General features: G+C 38.0%; 1 protein-coding gene across 10 annotated transcripts in view; it reads left to right on the forward strand.

Moving 5' to 3' along the window:
* Tpk1 (thiamin pyrophosphokinase 1) overlaps positions 1–22,022 on the forward strand; it is a 335,423-nt gene that overhangs the window by 9,046 nt on the left and 304,355 nt on the right. The window contains exon 1 of one of the 10 annotated variants that reach the window (XM_015493859.2): positions 16,414–16,432. The exons of the other annotated variants lie outside the window; for them this stretch is intronic. The gene's annotated coding sequence lies outside the window, so the exon portion shown is untranslated. Of the gene's footprint in view, positions 1–16,413; positions 16,433–22,022 lie in introns of those variants that run through there. 10 annotated transcript variants of the gene reach the window in all.

Here is a 22,022-nt window from a genome sequence, read left to right on the forward strand (position 1 = left end):
CTTAGGACCCACTTGAATGACCCCATTTTACTTCATCTCTTTAAAGGCCATATTTTTTCATTCTGGAGTGTTGGGACCTAAGACTTCAACATACGTTCACTTGCGGGGGGACACAATTCAGCTGTACTTGGCTTTTTTTTTTTTTTTTCTTTTGATAGTGCTGGGGATTGCATGTGCTTGGAAGTACTCTGCCCCTGCACTTGGCTACACTTTGAATGTCAATCTTTCAAGGGCCACTGTTCTGTCTAATACTGTCTCATAATGCTGCTCAGCAGCAGCCAGCACCAGCTCCCAGTCAACTACTCGATCATGAAGTTTAACCACTCATCCTCCAGGGTGCATTCTGTTGCTGAGTTGTGATGGTCACTGAGTTAGGTGTGGGTGGCACGGTGTATGGTGAATGCTCACCTTATGGCAGTCAGGAAGCCAAGAGACGGCAAAAAGGACTGGGTTCCAAAATAGCCTCACTTCCTTCTGCTGGGCCTCACTTTGTAAAGGTCCCTCTGACTCCAGTAGTGCCACAGGCTGGTGACCAGTCTTGGCATGTGGGTCTTCGGGGAACATTTAAGATATGAACATTAGTTCTGTGAAAGAATTTAGTGTATAGCAGGTTGTCCAATATAAGAGAAATATAATTTCATATGCAAGTCAGAATTTCCCAGTAGGCTCACTAAAAGGGTTAAAAATAATTTTATATTTCTTTTAACCTAATATAGTGAAAGTGTTATTTTGATTTATAAATTAACATACACAGCCACTAATGTTAAGGTTTGCATTGTTTTGGTACTAAACCTCAAACTTCAGTGTGTTGTTTACGTATCTAGCATATCACAATTTAGATGGTAGACTTTTATTGGACATATTTGATTTATATTTTGTTTCATGATATAATTGGTCAAAATTTTTAAAAATTTATATTAGCAAGGAGCAACTGATCGCCTCATAAGTTTGGAAGGAAGTTTGCAGACAAGGAAAAGAATATTCCTTGTTCAAGGACAGCTCTGTAAGAAGGTATTGAAGGTAGAACTAAAACAGGGTTTTCTGATGATATGTTTCCCCTAGTATCAACAGGGTTTATTTGTTGTTTAAATTGAAGTCTCATATGCCTGCTGTGAAATATTGAAAACTTGCAGGTTTTGTTATTGTTGACTTTTAAAGACACTTTCATCTCTTTGTGGTATGGTAAAGAAACCTCTAGCTAATGCTGCGTAAGGACTGTGGTGTTCTTGTTGTCAAAGGCTCTCTAAGATCATCTAGAGACACAGAAGTGGATTTCAAAGTTTCAGAGGTTAATCCTGTTTACTCTCCTTCCCAGTGGGAGATCCCTCCTAGTTGGTCTTCCTGTCTCTTGACTGTTCCTGGGAAACCTGATGCTTGGTGATGTTTTCCTCAGTGCATAACTCATCACTGTTGATATCCTTCCTTTTTATTCCTGAAATTTATTTATAATTTATGGAGACTTGTTGCATGCCTTAACTACCCTTCAGTTTGTCTGTGGTATAGTTCTAACTTTTGCCTGAGTTTTATTTTTGTATCTGCTTTAGTGTTCTTTGTACTTTTTAATTAGTTTCATTATATCTGATGACAAAATTTTTGGTTCATTCTCATGGTTAATGGCCAAATTGTTTCTCTTGCCTTAAGTAATATCTCATTAACTTTATAAGTCATCTTTTTCACATTGTCTGGAGAATCAATTTTCTGTGCTTCAGTGGTTTTTGGTGTCTCTGGCACCCCTCCCCGAATCTTTCCGTATTAGCTTTTTGATATGCATGTTTTTAGAAATTAAAGCTTCTAAAGCTAGCCTAAAAATAATCTTAAATCTTTTAAAAAACATCTTGTAAGTTGATACTTCATAGCATTTTCAGCAAGAATGGTATTCCCTTAGATGAAACAATTGAAAACATCAAGTGAACCCGTGATATTCACATTGTTAAAATATTATGGCTTCATATCTCTTTCTCTCTCTGTCTCTCTCTCTCTCTCTCTCTCTCTCTTACACACGTACACAAAGAAAATTTGGATTTTGGTACATTAATACCAGATGTCTTTTGAGGTTTTGTAGGAAAATAAGGTGTATTTGTGCATTAACTTCCCATCTTATGTATTCCATTATCTTGCTTTTCCCTCCTTGGTTAAATCCTTCAGAAGGAGTGATTCTTTGTAGGTGGCAAGCAGATGCTCAAGCAAATGGACTTCGTTATGAGACTGTTCTGTGTCTCTTATCAAACCTTTGTCTTTGAAGATGTGTATTTTTCACACTGGAATAGTTTTTCATTTTTATGACTTCTAACAGACTTAGGCTTTTGATTGACTCTTAAGCCATGTGTAAGGTTTTGAATTCTTGGCCCACTCTCTGCTGAAAATTTTGCTTTTTTCAAAGTCAAAAACCTGCTCTTGAAGTTTCTTTCTAATCTGGGTACAAATGTGAGAGCAGTGGGTCCCGGGACCTTGGGAGGCCTTGTCAGTGCTCCTCTGAGTGGCTGGTGGCTTTTCTGCTGGCATGTGTTTCAGTAGCTCAGTCCTTTTGAGAGAACATAGTCCTTTGTTGGACAGACAGCTAATTATTAAAATGTGTATATGAAATAAGGTGACGCTTACCTTCATTTCTCTTATTTTCCAACTAACAGAGCTTAGAAGACCTTTACTTGCTTTTATTTGCTCTTTAAACATTGAAAAACCTCCACCAGTTTTCCATTTTTCTTCCCTGTCCAGGCTGAACATTGTAGTCATTTGTTGAACGATCATTTGAGAGCCTCCCTGACATGTGCCAGAAACTGGGCAAGGGACGGCATACCAACAGCTTTCCTTAGTCTCCTGGTTCCACTCTCCCAGGATAGGCATCAGTTACCCAGTCCTGGAAAATGACAAGTCCTCAGGAAGGCTTCCTGGGGGCCTGTTTTTCATTGTTTTAAATCGTAGATTCTGTAGAATATTGAGAATCCTAAGTGGGAAGGCCTAGAAAATGGACCTTCAGATGAAATAATCGGAGCTCTCAGTGCTTACTCAAGTAAGTAAGTGCTATGGCTTAGATGTGAGGTGTCCCCCAAAAGCTCATGTGTGGGACAATTCAAGAAGGTTTAGAGGAGAAATAATTGGGTAAAGAGAGCTTTAACTCAGTCAGTGAATTAATCCCATGATGGGATTAAGTGAGTGGTAACTGAAGGCAGGTAGGGTGTGGCTGGAGGAGGTGGGTCATCAGGGGCGTGCTTTTGGGGTATGTGGTTTGTATCTGGTGAGTGCAGCCTCTCCTGCTTTCTGATCACCATGTGAGCTGCTTCCCTCTGCCACACTCTTCCGCCATGATGTTCAACCTCACCTTGAGCCCTGAGGACTGGAGCCAGCTCTCTATGGACTGAGACCTCTGAAACCATGAGCCCCCAAATGAACGTTTCCTCTTCTAATTGTTCTTGTCAGGTCTCTTAGTCACAGCAGCAAAAAAGCTGACTGTAGCAGTAAATAAGTAAATACATAAAACTGGAAATGGGGCTGTTCATACTCTTTTACCCTTAGAGATTTCTTTGCCCATTGCTTTAAAACCTTGCTACACAAATCAAAGTCTTAGTTGCTTATAGGAAAAGCAGACTCTCAGGCCTCACTTCAGACTGACTAGATAAAATAATATCTGCATTTTTAACAAGACCCCCAGGTTAGTCTTATGTTCCTAAGAATTTGAGAAGCACTATCCTAAGAGGCATTCCTTTTAAAAATAATGAACAAAACAAAACTCCCCCACAGTTAATGATTGTATTTATCATTGTCTGGAACTGGGATTAAACTAGCAGTGCACAGTTGTTTTTCTTTGAGCTTTATTGTCCTTGGAAATGGACAGTGTGATAATGCATCAGGACATATACACAGTGGCTGAGACGGGCTCACCCGAGTGTTATGTGCTGATACTTTTCTCTGCATGAACAGCCTCGCAGGTACACATCCCCTTTGTTACCACTTGTTGGCTTCTTAAAATATCTGCATGTAATTTTGATATTCTGTCAATAGTTGGTTGGGAGATAACTGGAGATCTTTCTCATACATAATTTCGATTTGTTATAATTGAGTTTTGGGGAAGAAAGTCTAAAGTTTTCCTATGAAATCACTAGCCAATAAATACTGTGCTATGAGATACTTATGCTCTATAAAGTTTGGGTATTATAGTCAAGAGGAGTTCTTTTGGGAAAATGCTAACCAGTGATGTTCTGCAAGTCATGCCTGTGTGGGTGTCTCAGTGCACGAGTGTTCCTTGATGAAAGAAACTCTGAATGAGCACATTCTGGATGTGGTTCAGTCAGAGGAGTCACACTGTCACATTCTTTCTTCTGCATGGAATCATTCTATTAAATGAACCCATGGTGTTAATTTTGGGAAGAAACAGTTGAAGTCTTCTGAAAGTCTGAAGTCAGTAAAGCTCTCTGACCTCACTCTGGTGAATCGGGGGTTTCTAGTGGTTCGTGTAAGTCAGCAAATAGATCAAAGCCATCTGAAAGTGGATTCAGAATTGCCTCTTCATGGAAGGCACTTGTTAATACTTGCAATTATTTAATCTCTATAGAGGAAACATACATATTTAGGCTGTATTCTATTTTATTAATTGAACAAACATTTAGTGCCTGTTATGCAAGTTGCATCAGACTAAATCCTTGCAGTCAATGGATAAGCAAGTCAGAAAATGGAGTACCCTGTGATGAGACCTCGTAGGAGAAACCCTGAATCACATAGTACATGGAGGCTTATTGAAGGCTTCTGGGAAGAACTATTTAAGGTTAATAATATAAAAATATTTAAAAAACCTGTCTGTAATTAGCATTGTGTGATACTTGTATGTCTTAGTTCACATATTATATACTGAGTGTGTATTTCTGTGGGTGAAGTCACAGAATCAAGAATGTTATTTGATGACTTTCCAGCAAGGTTGAACCAAATTGTTTGTCCAGGAGCTGAGAGTATCAGATTGTCCTTCTCAGATGTCTTCAATAGCAGTGAAGCCTCTGCAGTTCTTCATGAAAATATCTGTGGGTTGCAGTTGTCCCTGCTTCCCAACTCTTACCTCATGTGATTGTCACTTTACTCAGGTTAGTGCCAGTCATAATCTAAGGCAGGAACATTGTCAAAGGCTTAAGAATGAACAATGGAGATTCCTAGGCATCCTCCTACTGGAATATCACGTCTGCCAGGTAGACCCTTGAAGTGACTATATGGGTGTATGTCTTCTAGTTTGCCTTTAATTAGACTGTTTTGCAACTGGGTAGCAGTAGAAGTTAACTCATAGTAATGCAAATGATTCTTATTCATAATATTCCAAGCAAATTTTGTCCAGTGGGGATTCAATTGATTTGTCATTATAATTTCTTTCATGGTGCCGGTAGGACCACTAACAATGTCTGAACAGTTCTTTTGTTAAATGACTAGGTCCACGTAACCCAGAAGTAGTTGTTCAGTACTCTGTTAGCTTACTGAGGCCTAAGTGGCTTGGTGCTCAGTTTGGGAACCCGCCTTATAATGGATTCACCATTTTTGCATCCACTAGCAAATAGATTTCAGCAATACTACTTGCCTGTGCACGTGTGTACACACATACATACATTTATATTTGTAAGATGAGTACCTTCATTAATTAATGAATAAAATCTCTGGCATGTGTTTATTTTTTTTATGAATGTCATGATTTTAAACTTTTTGAAAATTTTGCTTTAGCACCAGTTAAATGCTGCTGATTTTGTTGTTAATTTAAAAGACGAGTAAACAGGTCATTTAAAATTCCTTTGAACTCGGGTTTTTTGTCTGTAAATAATCTATCACAGGCTGAGTGTTAAAAGCGAAAATACATCTCTAAAAGCAGCCTAGGGCCTTTCATGACGGTAAGCAAACCAGGGCAGGAACTCACATACCTCACGACACTGAAGCAATTATTAAATAAGTATTTATTGCATTAAAAAATAGCAAGCAGAGAAGTGGCAAAAGGCACACGATTCCTCAAGTTCTCACCCAACAGACCCGTCAGGCATGGCTGCGCTGCAAGGTGCCAGGAGGAATTTCACCCGCAGTGCCCCACAGAGTTGCTAGAACATCCAAGTGACTGTGTAACCCTGGGAACTTCCAGGTCCTCAGAGAGGGGAGCCTTTGTTCCTGAGTAGCCAGTTTCTGCCTGTCCTTTCATTAGCTCTGATCTGCTGAGCTGGGTCCTGGAAAAGGTCCAGAAGTGGAGGCAGGGGAGAAGGTAAATGAACCCCCAGGGCTCTCTGGATTTGTGTTTGTATTTCCTCACCTGCTTGCTAACACAGGGAAATGCATACAGTAGTCAATAATGTTGTTACAGTTAGGCAACAATTATACAGTTTTATGTGTTTTAATTTCTCCGAGTGCTGAGTATTCGCTTCTAACTATAGAAATGAACCCCCACTCACACACACACATATACACACTTCCCTGCTGACAAGTTTCTCCATTCCTTTACATTTAACATTTTTACATTATAACTGAAATTTGGAGAAGGGGTAGAATGCATTTGGTGCTGGAGAGGTATCCAAGAATTCGAGAGTAATAGAAGCTGAGGTGGGTAGAGATGCAAGGCGAGGAATGTTGACATAGGGTCATCAGGAGGGGGGACGGACTGGGGAAAATGAGAGGATAATGGGAACTTGCAGGTGTTTGGTACCCAAAGCTCCATAGTCGTTTTCAAAACCAGTAGTTTGGGTAAGAGAAGTCTGTTGGAAACTTTATATAGTTTTTATTTAAAACTATAAAATAGTTTTCTTTAATTCCTGCTGTCTTGATCCGAATTACTGTTATCATAGGGACAGTTGTTTTCTGAAAGTTCTCTCTTGCCTCTTGTCAGCTCACCTGAATTAGCATTATGGGTTTCAGTGGATCTGCTGGAATGTGCCTGTGATTGTTTCTGTCGATTAAAACAATCACAAGTGAAGGGAACCCACATGTATGTACAGAGCAGCTCATGCTAATGACTTTCATGGAAACTGGTGATCCTGTTGAAGTGTGCCTTAGCTGTGACATTGGATCACTATGGAGGGGCTCTGCATATGGCGGTAGTGTATACTTGAAGTCTATCATAAATTTAACCTTTCTGTCGCTGTTCAGAAATGAGTCATTGTTTCCACTTGCTAGGTAGGGACAATACTTGAGATAAAAATCTGACATTACACCTTTGCCCTTCCACCATTGTTTGAAGTGTAAATAGCTCATGTTTAGTCAGTCTTCCTGGGAAATTGAGTCATTTTATGGTGTTGAAGAGTTAGAGCTGCGGCTGCTGCAGTTATTAACAGGCACAGGCGCCACCAGGCTGAGACGGGAGCGCTTGAGAGAGGGCTGTGTTGCTTTCTCTGAGTTTTCTGCTCACTTGTGCAGAGTCCTGTTTGAGCTGCGTAAACTGTTACTAATTTTTACATATTTATGTGTGCATATTTAAGATGATTTATCAGTATTTACTGAGCATATGTGGTATATGAGGAGCTAGTCCAAGAGTTTTTTATGTGTTAGTTTATTTTCATGGTCACGCTTAAGAGGAATGTATTGCTACTTCTGTTCTAGAGTTGAGAATACTTAGGTACAGAGAGGTTAACTGTCTTGCCCAATGTCACACAGCTAGTTAAGTGGCAGACTGATTTTTTGTGTGTGTGTACCTGTGGTACGGCCAACAATGTTTTCTCTTATTTGAAGAATGTTTCCAACATCTGTACCTCTTTTCTCAGACCAGTTTAAACTTAGTCTCATCTTGCTCACTGAGACCACCATGATCCTCTGTTGGGAAGTGTTAACACTATTGGGGAGTGTATTGGATTTAAATAGTAGAAACACTGATTTCATGGAAGGCTAAGTAGTTGGTTTTCTCCAGCAGTAAGTCTGGAGGCAGTGGCTGATAGCTGGCGTGGCTGATGAATGCTCTTGATGGGAGGCAGCTCTGTGTGTGAGGAGCTCAGTCCCTTGAGGTTGGCTGTGTCCTCTGATTCTGAGCTCACAGATGGTCATTGCAACTGTAGGCATGAATGAAACATTCTAAGTAGGAGAAAAGCATGGGGGAATTTAAAAAAGGACATGCCAGCCTGGTTTATCCCTCTTCCATAAGATCTGTGTGATTGACTTGTTTTATGTCACATTGGCCGGAGCTAGGTCACGTGGCCCTTCCTAGACCCCAGCCACATGCAGTTATGGTGTCTTGACTGGCTTAGACCAGTAAATGTTCATCTGGGTCTGGGATAGGGCACACTGTCGCGCAAATAAATTGAAGTCAGCAACAGGAAGTTGGATGGGGTGGGTATTTTGGGGACCATGGACAAAATTGGCCACAGGGTGACTTTTCAGGGCTCTGGACCAGTACCAAGGCTTGGAGTCACTGTGATTGAGCTTGTGGTCAGATCTGAAAATGCTCCAGTCCTGGCCAGAGTGTCCAGAATATTCTTGCCTTAGATGATGTGGTTCAGTGCCCACTTTTTGACCTCTTCCTCCCCCATAATCCCAGGAGTCCTGTTTCTCTGGATCTAGGCATTTACTTTGCTTTTTACTTTCTCCTTATTCTGAGGCCTCACAAATATGAGACTTTCTCCTGAATCCCAGCTAGCAATGTGGCCTTGATACTTGCTGATAGGTTTTCTCCGGAGAGTGACCTACTGAACTTGTATGGAACCTTCCTGATGCAATTGTTCACTGTGTTCCTGTCATTGGCCAAGCTCTGATGGAGGACACTTTGGAGGTCTGCTAATGTGCTAAAACATATAAAGATCACAGTCTGCCACCAAAGCTCTGGTAATAGTGGACATACAGATACTGGATCAGTGTATGCTCAGGTGGTAAGGGCAATAGGACTGAGAAATTCACGATATTTTGTCCCTCTAGGAGCAGAGATTGTGTATTACTCCTTTGGTAAGACCGGTTGTAGCAAATAAAAATATTTAGCAACTATTCTACAGGCTATATTTATACTAAAGATATCATTTATCTGAAATTAAAATTTAATGGGCATCTGGGCATTTACATTAAATTTTTTGGACCATCTTCCATAGGCAATAATGTGTCAGAAATTCCTAGAATCCAGGTGCAGTGGTTTAGGACATAGTTTGTGTGTTTTTTTTTTGTTTGTTTGTTTTGTTTTGTTTTTGTTTTTGTTTGTTCTCCAGCTTATAGATTCGTTTGTGTTTGTTTCTTTTAATATTTGCAAGTTTGTTCTTTAAGTGTAAGAGAAACAATTTCTGAGTCTAAAGATTAGGAGAGGCAAGAAAGTTTGGCAAAATGGTAGATTGCGGATCATGGGGAAGTGTCACTTACTGAGCGGTACTTTAGCTGACCTGTCTTCTTGTCTGCCCCTGGAGGGCAGTGACGTGAGTTCTCATCCTCCTGTGCATCTTCTGTGCTCTGTGTTCCTCTCTGTGTATTTGGAGAATGAGGTTGACCCCTGACTCATGAGCTTTGACCTTGTGTTAGAAAACCCTAGCTCATCATATCCAGCCTTTGGCTGGACTTTCCTCCACACCTCCATTTGCTATTCTGGTTTTCAGTTACTGACCTTTGCCTGCCACTGCACAAGATCTTGGGGCTTTTCCTCTTGTGAGACCCGTTGTGTTTTTAGAAAGCAGTCTTATATACTTATTTATGCTGTTTTCTCTAGCATTTTGAGGGGTATATGACAAGAGGGTTCTGTATAAGCATATGTTTTCAACTTTCTTATGAAGCAGAACTTCTTTTTTTTTCTTTTAGTTTTATTGATTTTATTTTTTTTTTAGATACACGACAGCGGAATGCATCACAGTTCTTATTACACATATAGTGTACAATTTTTCATATCTTTGTATATAGAGTATGTTCATGCCAATTCATGCCTTTATACATGTACTTTGGTTTTTTTGCATTACAATTCTTATTACACATATAGACCACAATTTTTCATATCTGTTTATATATAAAGTATGTTGACACCCAATTTGAGTCTTCATACATGTACTTTGGAGAACTTCTAACACATTTAATCCATCAAAGGATAGCTCACTCTTTCCTGTAGTTTGCAATCACCTATTAATGTAGTGACAAATGACGATGATTTTCTTCAGGATTCTGCAATCTGGATGTGTCAGTGCCTCATTCTTGTGCTTCAGTTGCCATGTGTTGGGGTTGGAATGTCCTAGGTGTCTTCTTCCTTTTTGTGTAAGGTGCCTCGTCTGGAATGCCTGGTCGGCCTGGCTGGGCATCTCCACTGGCCTCTCCAGTGTGATGCTTGGAGTTCTTTACTAAGGACTCCAATCAGGTATATACCAGGAGAGTGGGAGCACTTCTTAGCTTCCTACTCAATTCCTGCTTGCTGAAGTTACACTGGCCAGAGCAATCACAGGACGACGCTTGGAGCCAGATGTCCAAGGGCTTGGTTATCAGGGATGTGGTTTGTTGGGGACCACCAGTATAATAGAGTGGCTTAGCATTTTATCTAAACATTGTACATAATTTCATTCAGTTTTGTACAGTGGGTGCATTCTATTCAATTGTGTTTTGTCCATGGCGAATTTTACTTTATTGAATGTCTTTCTTTTAAAATTGCATCCACATTTAATTTTTTTTTTTGAGGGAATAGTTGAAAAAAATTGTCCAGAGTTCAGAATAGAATAGTTGCAAAAATTGTCCAGAGTTCCCTTATACCTAACACACCTAGCTTCCACTAGTGTTGACATGTTGCCTGATCACAACTGAAAGATAACAGTACAAACCTATTTACTAAACTATAAACAGTTCAGTTCTCATGTAATACCTGTTTTCTGTTCTAGGATCTAATCCCGGATCACACTTTATATTTTACTGTTTATGGCTCTTTCATCTTTCCAAGCCTTCCATGTCCTGGGTGCTTTTGAGGAGTGGTGTTAAGTTATTTTGTAGAATGACTCTCAGGGTTGGGGTTGTCTGATGTTTTTTTTCATGATTAGGATTAGGTAGTGTGTTTTGGGGCAGGAATTCTACAGAAATAATGTCCCCCATCCAGTTGAGGATTCAAGATGTTGATGGACAGGTGCATTTGGTCATGTTCATACTGGATTGGTTATCAGGGATGTGGTTTGTTGGGGACCACCAGTGTAATAGAGTGGCTTAGCATTTTATGTAAACATTGGATTTGGTGGTGACATCTTCCAGGGATTTCCAATATAAAGTTTCTGTTTTCTTCCTTTGCAGTTATCTTCAGGTAGTTACTTTGAAATTATGTGCATATGTTGTTTCTTCTCAAAAACCTTGATTTTTGGATCTGTTGGTGAGTGGGTTTTTGTCTATAGCAGTTATCACTCTGGTATTCTAACAGTGATTTTCCCTCTTTCTTTTTGCATTTATTAACTGGAATTCTTTCATAAGAAAAAGCTGCCCATTTTCCATTTATTATGTCTGACTAATCAATTTGTGTCAGTATGGATATTTTATGGATTCTAACCCAACACTGATTTTGTTGCTTAAATTGTTTGAACATTAAAAGTTCAAACATTGCTCCTGGGCCCTATTCACATATTCCTATTCTTTTTTTCTTAATATTTATTTTTTAGTTGTAGTTGGACACAATACCTTTATTTTATTTATTTTTATGTGGTGCTGAGGATCAAACCCAGGCCTCGTACATGTTAGGTGAGCACTCTACCACTGAGCCACAACCCCAGCCCCTCCTATTCTTTTTGAGCATTCTTAATCTGTGAAATCAAGGGCTGCTCTAGGCTCATCTTTTCTGTTCCTGCCTTGGAATCGGCCTCTTTGAGAAACCTTGGTCCTTTTTGTTAGATCATAGTATTCTGAAGTCCTGATCTGGAGGCCTGAGCTCATTGCTAATGTGGTTTTAATTGTTTGAAAGTCCTCTCGGTGGCTATAGTCAGGAAGCAACAGGTGTGTGTGTGTGTGTGTGTGTGTATCCATGACTTCATGCTGGTATCTTGGATTGCAATCCAGGACCACAGTGTTCATTTTTGCTTTCTCGGTTTCAATACGTGTACTTTTTCTGACTGAGAAACCTCGTTTTCATTATCTACATTATGTATACTTATTTGTTCAACCTTAGCATAAAGTAGCTTCCTAATTCCTAGTCTGTATCCCTGTAAGAAACAGGGTCTAACTAGAGCACAAATTTTGTGTACGGTTCTTTTTGTCTTTTGCTGGATAGTACCTAGCCCAAACCTTTCAGTTACTTGTTTTATTTTTTTTTTTGCTCAGCTGGGAATGAAACCTAGGGCTTCATACATGCAAGGCAAGCATTCTACCACTGAGTCACACTCTCAGCCTTCAAAGTTGCTTTTAATGTACTACTATTTGACAAATCAAATAGTTGTTAGAATTCTATCAAAGTAGGAGTAAATGAAAGAAAATAGGAAAATAGCAAAAATAGGTAGTAAATGAAAGCATATAACTATTTTTAGGAAATTACATGTGTGATTTTCTTAATTCCTAGACCTTTGACTTCTATTTTGGTTACACAGAAATATTGTAGATACTTTGTTGAAGTCCCAGTTTATCAGAGTCATGAGATAGTACTATAACAGAATATTAAATTTTTAATGTGTTACTCAGCTTTGTGTCACTGTGACCAAAACACGTGGCAACAATAATTTAAAAGAGGATAGATTTATTTTGGCTCATGATTTCAGAAGTTTACACCATGGTGGGTTGACTTCTTTGATCTGAGCCAAAGGTGAGGTGGAATATCATAGAGTAAGGGTATGGCTGCAGGGAAGATGTCCCCTTCCAGGGCACATCCCCAGGGACCCACCTCCTCCAGACATGCCCACCTGTCTACAGTTAGCACCCAGGTAGTCCATTCAGACTTGTATGGACTGGTGAGGTTGTAGCTTTCATAATCCAATCATTTTACCTCTGAATATCTTTGTATTAAAACAGGAAGTTTTATGGTATATTTCATATCCAAACTATAATAGTCAATATTACTTATGATTATTAAACACAATTAAATATGTAAGAATTAAAAGTATTCCTTTAGTTGGGCATGTAAAGTTAAGTATTATGTGTGAGAATGATATATTGTGTATTTTCAGCCTGTTCCTTTCATTCATTGTTTTTAAAATAGATAATTTGCCTTTTCTTACTTTAAAGGTAGTTTTAGTAGAATAGTGTTCTTGCAGAATCTCAACAACATTATGAATTAAGTTTCTCTCTTGGAGTTATCAAATTACCTTCTGTGCTTTTTTCTAGAGGAGGTAGAGTTGATATGACCTCTTATGGATACATGCCGAGAGCCAGTTTACAAAAAGAAATGATGGCTAGGAAAGAGAATACATATCTTTAGATTATCTAATTTAGGTAGTACATGAAAAGGACCAGAAGGCTACTGAATCAAGATTGTGATTGAATTGTGGGTAAGCTGGAATGATTTAGTGGAAACGGGACTAGAATAGGATTTTAGACATAATAGAAACACATTTGAACTGGAAAGTGTGATAGAGATGGTGATTGTCTATCTAAAAGAGTTTTAAAAACAATAGCTATTATATTTTCTTTGTATCACATTTTTAAAAAATAACTCATAACTCAGAAGAATGTCTGTATACAGTATAATTCTAGTTAAAGAATAACTTCATTAGGTAGCATCTGGTTGAATAGTATATAAGTACACAGTTCATTGAAATATTCAGTTCATGCTGCAGTTTGTAATATGCTAAATAAATAGCATTTGTGTTTTGTAATAGACTATCAAGTTAATTCCATGACTAACAAAACCATTCAGGTCCTAATATACATCCCAGAAGGGTCAGCCTTCTGCTCATAGCATCAAATGTAGACAACTTCTTCACTTCTTAGCTACAATGTAACTTGAATGGCCTCTGGTCCAGTTTCTAGGAGAGACCTCCTTCTCTGAAACTTCATAATCCCAGTCTTTACTGTCCACAGTTCTATTAGCATTCTGTTCTTTTGACATTACACCAGAATTGTCCATTAACCTCCACTTAAAACGATCTAAAGCTTTTCCAGCTTGTAACACTAAAATTTCCAAAATTTCTTCCACAAATTTCAAAAAGATCTAAAAGCTTCTAAATCACATGGTCAGGTTAGTCATAATAACCCTGTTTCTCAGTACCAATTTATATTTTAGTTACATTTTAACTGCTGTGCCCAAAAGAACAATTGGAGGAAAAGTTTATTTTGGGGGTCATGGTTTCAGAAGTCCATAGTATCCATGTTGTATATGCTACCCACCTGTTTACTTTAGCCATTCCAGTAATCAGACACTATTGCAGTATCACAGTAATTTAGGAATCAGTAATATCCAGTTTCAAACACCCACTGGGGATATTGGAATACCTCCTCCACAGATAAGGGGTCTACTGTATATAAATATACTGAAGATATACATGTATATCTCTATATCTATACAGACATATATCTATATATATATTCTCAATGTTATTTCTAACCTAGTTGTATTTTTGTCTCAACCAGCATATGCCATTTTTTTTTCTTTTTTAGCTCTACCTAATACCAGAATCTTTGGTGAATAGACTGTTTTGTTTTCAAATTTAGAAGTCTGTCAGTTACTTATACCAATATGTTAATATGTTCACTCTGTTTTTAATGATATTAGATAGTGTTTGAAAACAGAAACCCAATGCAAAATCTTCATTATAGGGTTGCATGGTAATTATGCACTAAATACTTTGTTCAACTTTATAATAAAATAAGGTCAAGAACCATGAGTCATGAGCATTTTATAATTTGTTGAATGCTGTTGTGAGTTTTAAATAAACTTTTTGGCTTTTGTGTATAGCAGAGGATCACATACTTGCTTGGATTAATAAAAAAAAAAGTTAATGGTGAATTGTTAATCTTGGAGAGGTCCAATTTACCTTTGTAAAAGGTAAAGCTGCTATGCGAATTAGCTATAAACAGTAAGTTCTCCTGGAAATCAGGTATTGCTCCTAGCATCTGAACTGTTGGCAGGAAGTATGAGTTTGGAACTCCAGAATGGTAGTGGTAATATGTTGGAAGCAGGGCAGGAAACATCCCTAGCCTCCAAGTGTAACATTAGAAGTGGTGGTCTGGGCTGGTGGTGTGGCTCGGTGATAAAGCACTTGCCTAGCATGTGTAAGACTCTGAGTATGATCTCCAGTACTGCTAAAAAGGAAAAAGGAGGTGGCCTTTTATATATGTGGGTTCTCAATCCTATTGATTGTTATATATTCCAACTCATTTTTCTTCTTTGGGTCTCATTTTATGTATTGAAGTTCTACTTGCCCAATAAATCATAGGCTTTATTGCAATGTTATAAGTTTTCTTTCCTTCACTTAGTCATTGTGCATGAGCAATTGTAACTCTCAATTGTGAAAGCTAATTATAATGTGAAATTGAAATCTGAGCATTCTTGAAGAAGCTTGGGATATACTGACAGTTTTTTCTTTGAAAATTACTTTAATTTCTTTTATCTTTGTTTAGTATCTTAACATGAGCTTTTAAAATAAGAACTAATTTTCAGAAGAGCTGTTCTTCTTTCCCATAATGTCAGAATCCCACATAGTGATAGCAGGGTAAATTTTCACTGAAGGCTGAAAAGTAATTTTTCTCCTTTTTCTTACAGTAACACTGTCAAACTCATGGTAGAATGATGCAAATAATTCTTGTGGGCTGTAACCATTACTATCCTACACATGTAATTTCAGGTGTATTCAATCTTTATGTGGGCTTGAATGCTAGGCAGCTGATCTCATACTCTGCACATGCCAAAATTTTAAAGTTGATTATTTTTTTTTCCTTGAGAGTTCCCTTTTATACAGTTAGTTTAAAAAAGAAAAACAGGATGTATTAAAACGTGATCTCCTACAGAGCTGAATGACATGCTGTAGAATGACCATGGTCTCTTCACAGACAAGTTTCCAAGGGATGACAAAATGGGCCAAGTTATTCCTGTACTCAGGGTTTCAGAGTTTTCTGTTCCTGGCAGGGTTTTTTCCTAGCCAAAGGAATGGTGGTGGAGAGTTTCTTACAAAGCTTTTACCTTCCCACCTCCAACTTGCCTCTATATGACCATTTTTTTTCAGCCCTTGAGAGTAGATTTCCTGGCTTTAAAGAAAACGATAATCTCGGTGTGTGAGGGTTGTTTAAGGAAGCCTTAGCAGAGTCCAGCTGTGCTCAGAGGGTTTCAGTTCTGTTCTGGTTTATTCTGACTGTGATTCTCGCCTGTGCTCAGGATGTCACAGCATTAGTTTGAGATTGAAAGGGTCATCTAAATTCAGACTTGGCATTTCTGTTCTCTAGGGTTTTCTCTGCACATCTTTTCCTTATAGGAGGCACATTCCTCTGTCGATGTTCTTTCTTTCTATACTTTTCTTGAATGTACCTCTAGCATGGGCTTCACGACCTCCTTTTGGAGGATCATGAGTTGACTGTACTGAATGAGTGGACAGATTCAGCTGTACTGATTTCTAACCCAGGAGCCTGGGACACTGGATTGCTTGTGCACAGCGGTACAGAGGTTTGTGCTGGCTGGTGAAGTGCAGGTCTCTGTTCTGGTCCTGAGAGGCTCCGGGGTTGTGGAGAGCTTGGGTGTGGGTGCTGAAGAGAAGGGCAGTGAAGGCAAGAAATCTGACAAAATAGAAAGGGGTTTTATTGTAGAGAGGGGTTGTTAACTTAGGAATTCAGGCTTGATGATCTGAATTGATCATACATCACTCATGGCTTCTACTAACCCTAACCCTAAATGGTTAAACAGTGGCCAAGATGTTAAGAGTTGTGTGTGTTTGTGAAAAAGTGGACATTTATTTTAATATAATTACAGATATAGCAGAATATCTTGGCATTTCTCACTGATTCTTTGAATAAGCATTTTTTAAGAATAGTAAGAGAATGTGAAAAGTGTCAAACCCTTTGAAATAATACTAAAAAGAGCCATCAGAGTCTCTGAAATTGTATGCAGAGATGTATTATTAAAGAAAAGGCATGATAGGGGTTGTGTATATGGCTGGAGATTTCCGGTGATTTTGAGATTCAAAGTAAAATCTTATTTTTTATAATGTGAAGCTTTATGATACCATATAGGGGAAACGAGTAAGTACTTTTCTACTGCTATTACAGGCTATATGGAGAGGAATGAGAGTAATTTGCAATGAAAATATTTTTATTTGGAACCTCCAGTGAGTATTTATATATCTTTGTGTGGAATCCAGTTTGCATTTTGTTACATACTTAACTAAGGAACACAGAAATGAAACTTAAATTGCAGGAGGATAAATTATTTTAATAGGCTGTCACAACCACAAGGGTAAATACCAGCTTACCATTTATCTTTTATAGTCAGAATTTTCATTACTATAAAATGTTGCTTAAAAAAAAAGCCTTGCATAAATCTAATTGGTTATTTATTAACAAACACATCCAGGAGCATGAACTTGCTCAACTCGTTGAGGAAATAGAATCTGGATAGTTACCTATTTCTTGAATTTGATGTTAATTTAGGGATATTATACTGATATTCCATATATACAAATATGTATTTAAAAAATTACTTTAGAAATAGTTCCTTTTTATTAAGTTAAAGTGGAATAATCTTGTTCTTAAAAATGGACTTTGAAATTAAAGTATTTTTCTTTAAATTTTTATTAGAAAGAATTGAGGTTTTAGGCTGCATTCAGTTATGCTGCAATTTGCATAATGCTGATTGGTAGGGGTTGGAGGTAAAAATGTAAATGGGATTTTGCAATCAAAAAGACTGTTACAACTTGGTGATTCCGTGCCTCCCCACCCCCCCGAACTTAGAAATATTTTATGATCCATGAAAATATGGAAATGAAGAATATATGAGTTTAAGAAAACTTGCAAAAGGGGAGATCGCAATTTTAAAGTGCCCTATGTTGTAATACGATGAATTTGTATAATATAATTTTGTACTAAATATGGAGTTAATACCATAGTTGGCAGTATTTTGAAGAGGGAAGAATATTTGTGGATATGCCTAAGACTAAGTACAAGCAAGTCAATTTGATATCTTTCTTGAAAGATAAAGAAAAGGTGATGAAGTAGTTTTAATTCTGGAGCAGGAAATTAGCTGTTTGTGAAAACAGCATGAAATGTAATTCAGAGCAGCTGTCTAATTTATCAGCCAGAACAAACAGCTCAGGTTTTAAAGTATATCCATTACTCTAGGTACCCATTATTGACCTGTTCAATCCACTAATGTTTGCTCAACTCGAGAAAGTTTGCCAGTTAAGAAAAAAAAAATGAGGCAAATGATCCTCTTCCATTTTTAAAGTATTCTTTATTTTTGGCTTTGCATCTAATAATTATTTTAAAATAGTAATACTGTAACTATTTTAAATGTAAAATACTCAGAAAGGAAGATAGGCCATCACATGACATGGTGAACCCTTGTCTTGGTCACTCACATCATTTCACAGTGTACACAGTGGGGCCACGGACTGTGGAGACCTCTAATATTAATATTCAGTGAAGGCTGCATCCCTTGGCTTTCTAGGTCTATATTTTTCAAGTCAATTTCTACAGTAGTTAATTTTTTTTTTGCTAAGATATTAAAAGTTACTTAATTTTCTGAAGTTCCTTGGTAAAAATGTTCTTTCTCAGGAAAACATGATGTAACCTTGAACATTGATGGTTTCTTGTTTGTTTCTTTCATGTGCTTCCTATGAATTCAATTTGAAGGAAGACTTTTTTTTTTTTAAGCTCTTAAGTATACCAGGTACTATGCTGAGCATTGGTTGATAAAACAATGAATGGTATCTAGGCATTCCAAAGTCAAGAGAGAGGAGTAATTGATCAGCATAATTATTTGAATAGAGTTATGTTCTGGAGTATTTAACAGAAGGCACTGTTTCCTGCCCCTAAGAAGAATTGGAGGTCATTAAGGTTATTTGCTTGCTAGTGTGTAGTTGCAGCTGTAACCAGAGCAATGAAAAGCACTCAAATATTTTAATAAATACAGACTTTTTGAGTCTTAGCTGGAATTTTTTTTGAAAACTGAGCTATTATTTGAGGGCCTAATTGATCTATTAAAGAAAATTCACTGAGTCATGGGCTTCTCTGAGTAAGAGCCTGAGAAAAATAGGAGGAACCAACCAAAGAAATCGTGGAGGGCTCACCATTGAGGCAGAAGGAAGACTAGGGGATTGTGAAGTTTGAATACAGATAAGGAAGTGCTTCCAGGGAGGAGGGAATGATCAGAGTGAAATCCTGCTCCTGGGTTAAGGGCGATAAAGTTTCAGGAGGTTCAGCAATGTGGAGTTCTTGCTGCTTGTGTTCACTGGGTGGAGTCAAGGCCTGACTGTGGTGGATTTAAAGAGAAAGGGATATTAGTGTTTGAGGGGGAAAAAATGAGCCTAAAATTCTCAAGAATTTTTTTTTGAGACATTTTGTTATAACAGAGCACAGAAATAAATGGGGAGGCAGCCCAAGTAGTATCTGTGTGTGTGTTGTGTTTTGAAGCATATAGAATAAATAGCCTTGTGTGTGCTGATAGGAATGATCCAGCAGAAACCAGAAGCTGTTTACTTAGGAGAAGAGAGAGATGGACTGCAGGAATGATGGGGTCTCCTGATGCAGTGCAGGAGGGGAAGGGATCAGGCGCAGGAGAACGGCTGTGCTTTAGGAGGATAAATCATTTAACTGCATGGGAAGGAGAGTGCAGCAGGTGAACATGAAGATGGAGGAGTGGTGGATGTGTTTGTGAATCTGTGGAAGTTGTCTGATTGGTTCAGCGTTAGCTGGGAAGCTGGTAGTAAGGTTATAAGGCAAATGTAACAATGGGAAGGGTTAAGGGGAGGAGGTGATGACAGATAAATAGTGTAGAGGGGAATGGAGAGCCTGTGTGGACCGGTGTCCCTCTTGGTTCAGGTTTGGCCATCTCTCTGTCCTTGGAAATGCACATCAGTGACTTTTTAAATATTTTTTCATTTGGTTTGAGGTTGGTTATTTCCATCAGTCTCCATACAATTTAATCTCTGAATAGGACTTACATGTGAAGTACCCCTGAGCTCTGTAGTTTGTCTCTTGTAAAAGTTGGAAACAAGATATTTCAGGCAGTGCCCTCTGTTTTAGTCAGCTTTTTTTTTTTTTGCTGCTGTGGCTAAAGGACTTGACAAGAATAATTAGAGGAGCAAAAGTTTGTTTGGGGGCTCACAGTTTCAGAGGTCTCTGTGTATAGATGGCTGGCTCCTTTCCCCGGGGCTCAAGGTGAGGCAGAACATCATGGCAGAAACATTGGCAGACTGAAGCATCAGGGCACAAGCACCAGGAAGCACAGAGAGAGCTCCACTCAACAAAGACAAAATATATATCCCAGAGTTACGCCCCCAGGGACCCCCTTCCTCCAACCACACCCTACTTTCCTACAGTTAGTCCTTATCAGGGGATTAACACACTGACTACATTTAAACTCTTAAAACCCAGTCATTTCACCTCTAAACTTTCTTGCATTGTCTCTCACATGAGGTTTTGGGGGACATCTCATATCTAAATCACATGGTTTGCTTTTGAGATGAGGCAAAAAAAAAAAAAAATTCTATGTTTACCTTAAACTAGAACCTCTAAACTGATGATTTACTAGTTTTTAAAAACTCAAAGAACTTATTGTTCCTGAGGAAATATGACATTTTTGGGTGCTCATTTACTTTAGAAACATGTATATATGCTAGTACCCTAGAAAAATTCAGAAATACTAGAGAATGAAAAATTCAACTGCAAAAAGTGCTCTGTTTTATGGAGAACAGGAGAGATCGGCTTGTTAAAATGAGACATTTTTGTAAAGTAGTTCATTGTAATTGAGTTTCAGTGAACCATGGGGCCATGACATGACAGCTAATAGAATCCTTTTATGAAAGCGAAGGAGTCATGGAATATTGTGGCCTTGTTCTTGGCTATTCTAGTTAACAAGCATTTATTCATCATTTGCTGAGTGCACACTTCTATAGAGGGTGCTGGGAGAGATATGGGAAAGAAAGAGAAGAAAGGTTTCTGCACTGGAGGCCTGGGGTGGAGGTGGTATCAAAATTTCATATGATCAGAACTAAATTTAGTCTCTTCTCCCCACTGCCATTTTTACATCCCTGGGGTCAGAGCCCTCAATGTTAGCTTCTTACTCTCTGGTGATTATTAAATGATTTGTCAGTGGACAGGTGGGGTTAGAGTCAAGAAGAGCCTTCTCACCTGTGTTTCACTCTTAATGGAACAGCCAGGGTTAGCCAGCTGAATACATACTAGTTACCACAGTTACATTTTCTAGTTATGGAACATTTACTCAGTTTGGGAATTTTACTTTGTGGGAGAAGGTGGTCATTTCAGAAAGTTCCCTTCACCCCAGATAATCTTTATTTCTTTTGAGCTTTATTCTCCAACTGATATTTTTACATGTGTTTTGTGGTTACAGAGAGTTTCTTGCTCCCAGTTCTTAAAATAATATTAGTCATCCTTTTTAGAACTGGCTTTTAAAGACTATAATTCCATTCTTGACAAGAACATAAAATTTCAAGTCTTCTATTTTGTATTTTGTACTTATTTGTAAGTGAATTTTATTACTGTAAGAAAATTGGCAAGTACTTGAATCAAGATAATGTGTACTTATAAAGTGAATGTAATCTTCTGTAAAATTTGCTTTAAAATGGTATCCTGAGTGTTGTATCACCATTTAGAATGAAAAAGTGTTGAAATAAGAATTTTTTAGTAGCATTTTAATACTTCATGGAAATGAGTATCAATAAAAGGAGCAAAATAGAATATTAATTATCATCTGATATAATGATGACTTGGACTATTGAGAACAAGTTAACTGTGGTAGGACAGCAGCATTATAATATTTAACTGCTTCTTGGAAAGACCCACCCTAACTAGGGAAAAAAACAGCTCTAAAACAGAAAGGTAATTTCAAGTTTTAGGGAATATTTTGTTTGTACTGTAAGGGTTTAATAATTTTTGCATCAAAATATCTTCTTTTAAATGATTGTATTTAAATGAGAATAAAATGTCTACTCTCTGTTTATGTTTCTGAAGGAAAGGTATATGCTGGCACTCAATCTTACTTGGAACTCTTGCAGAGGCCGGTGATAAATGTTTCAGCAAGC

The sequence above is a fragment of the Marmota marmota genome, unplaced genomic scaffold (genome assembly GCF_001458135.2).
Source record: "Marmota marmota marmota unplaced genomic scaffold, marMar, whole genome shotgun sequence".
NCBI lineage: Eukaryota > Metazoa > Chordata > Mammalia > Rodentia > Sciuridae > Marmota > Marmota marmota.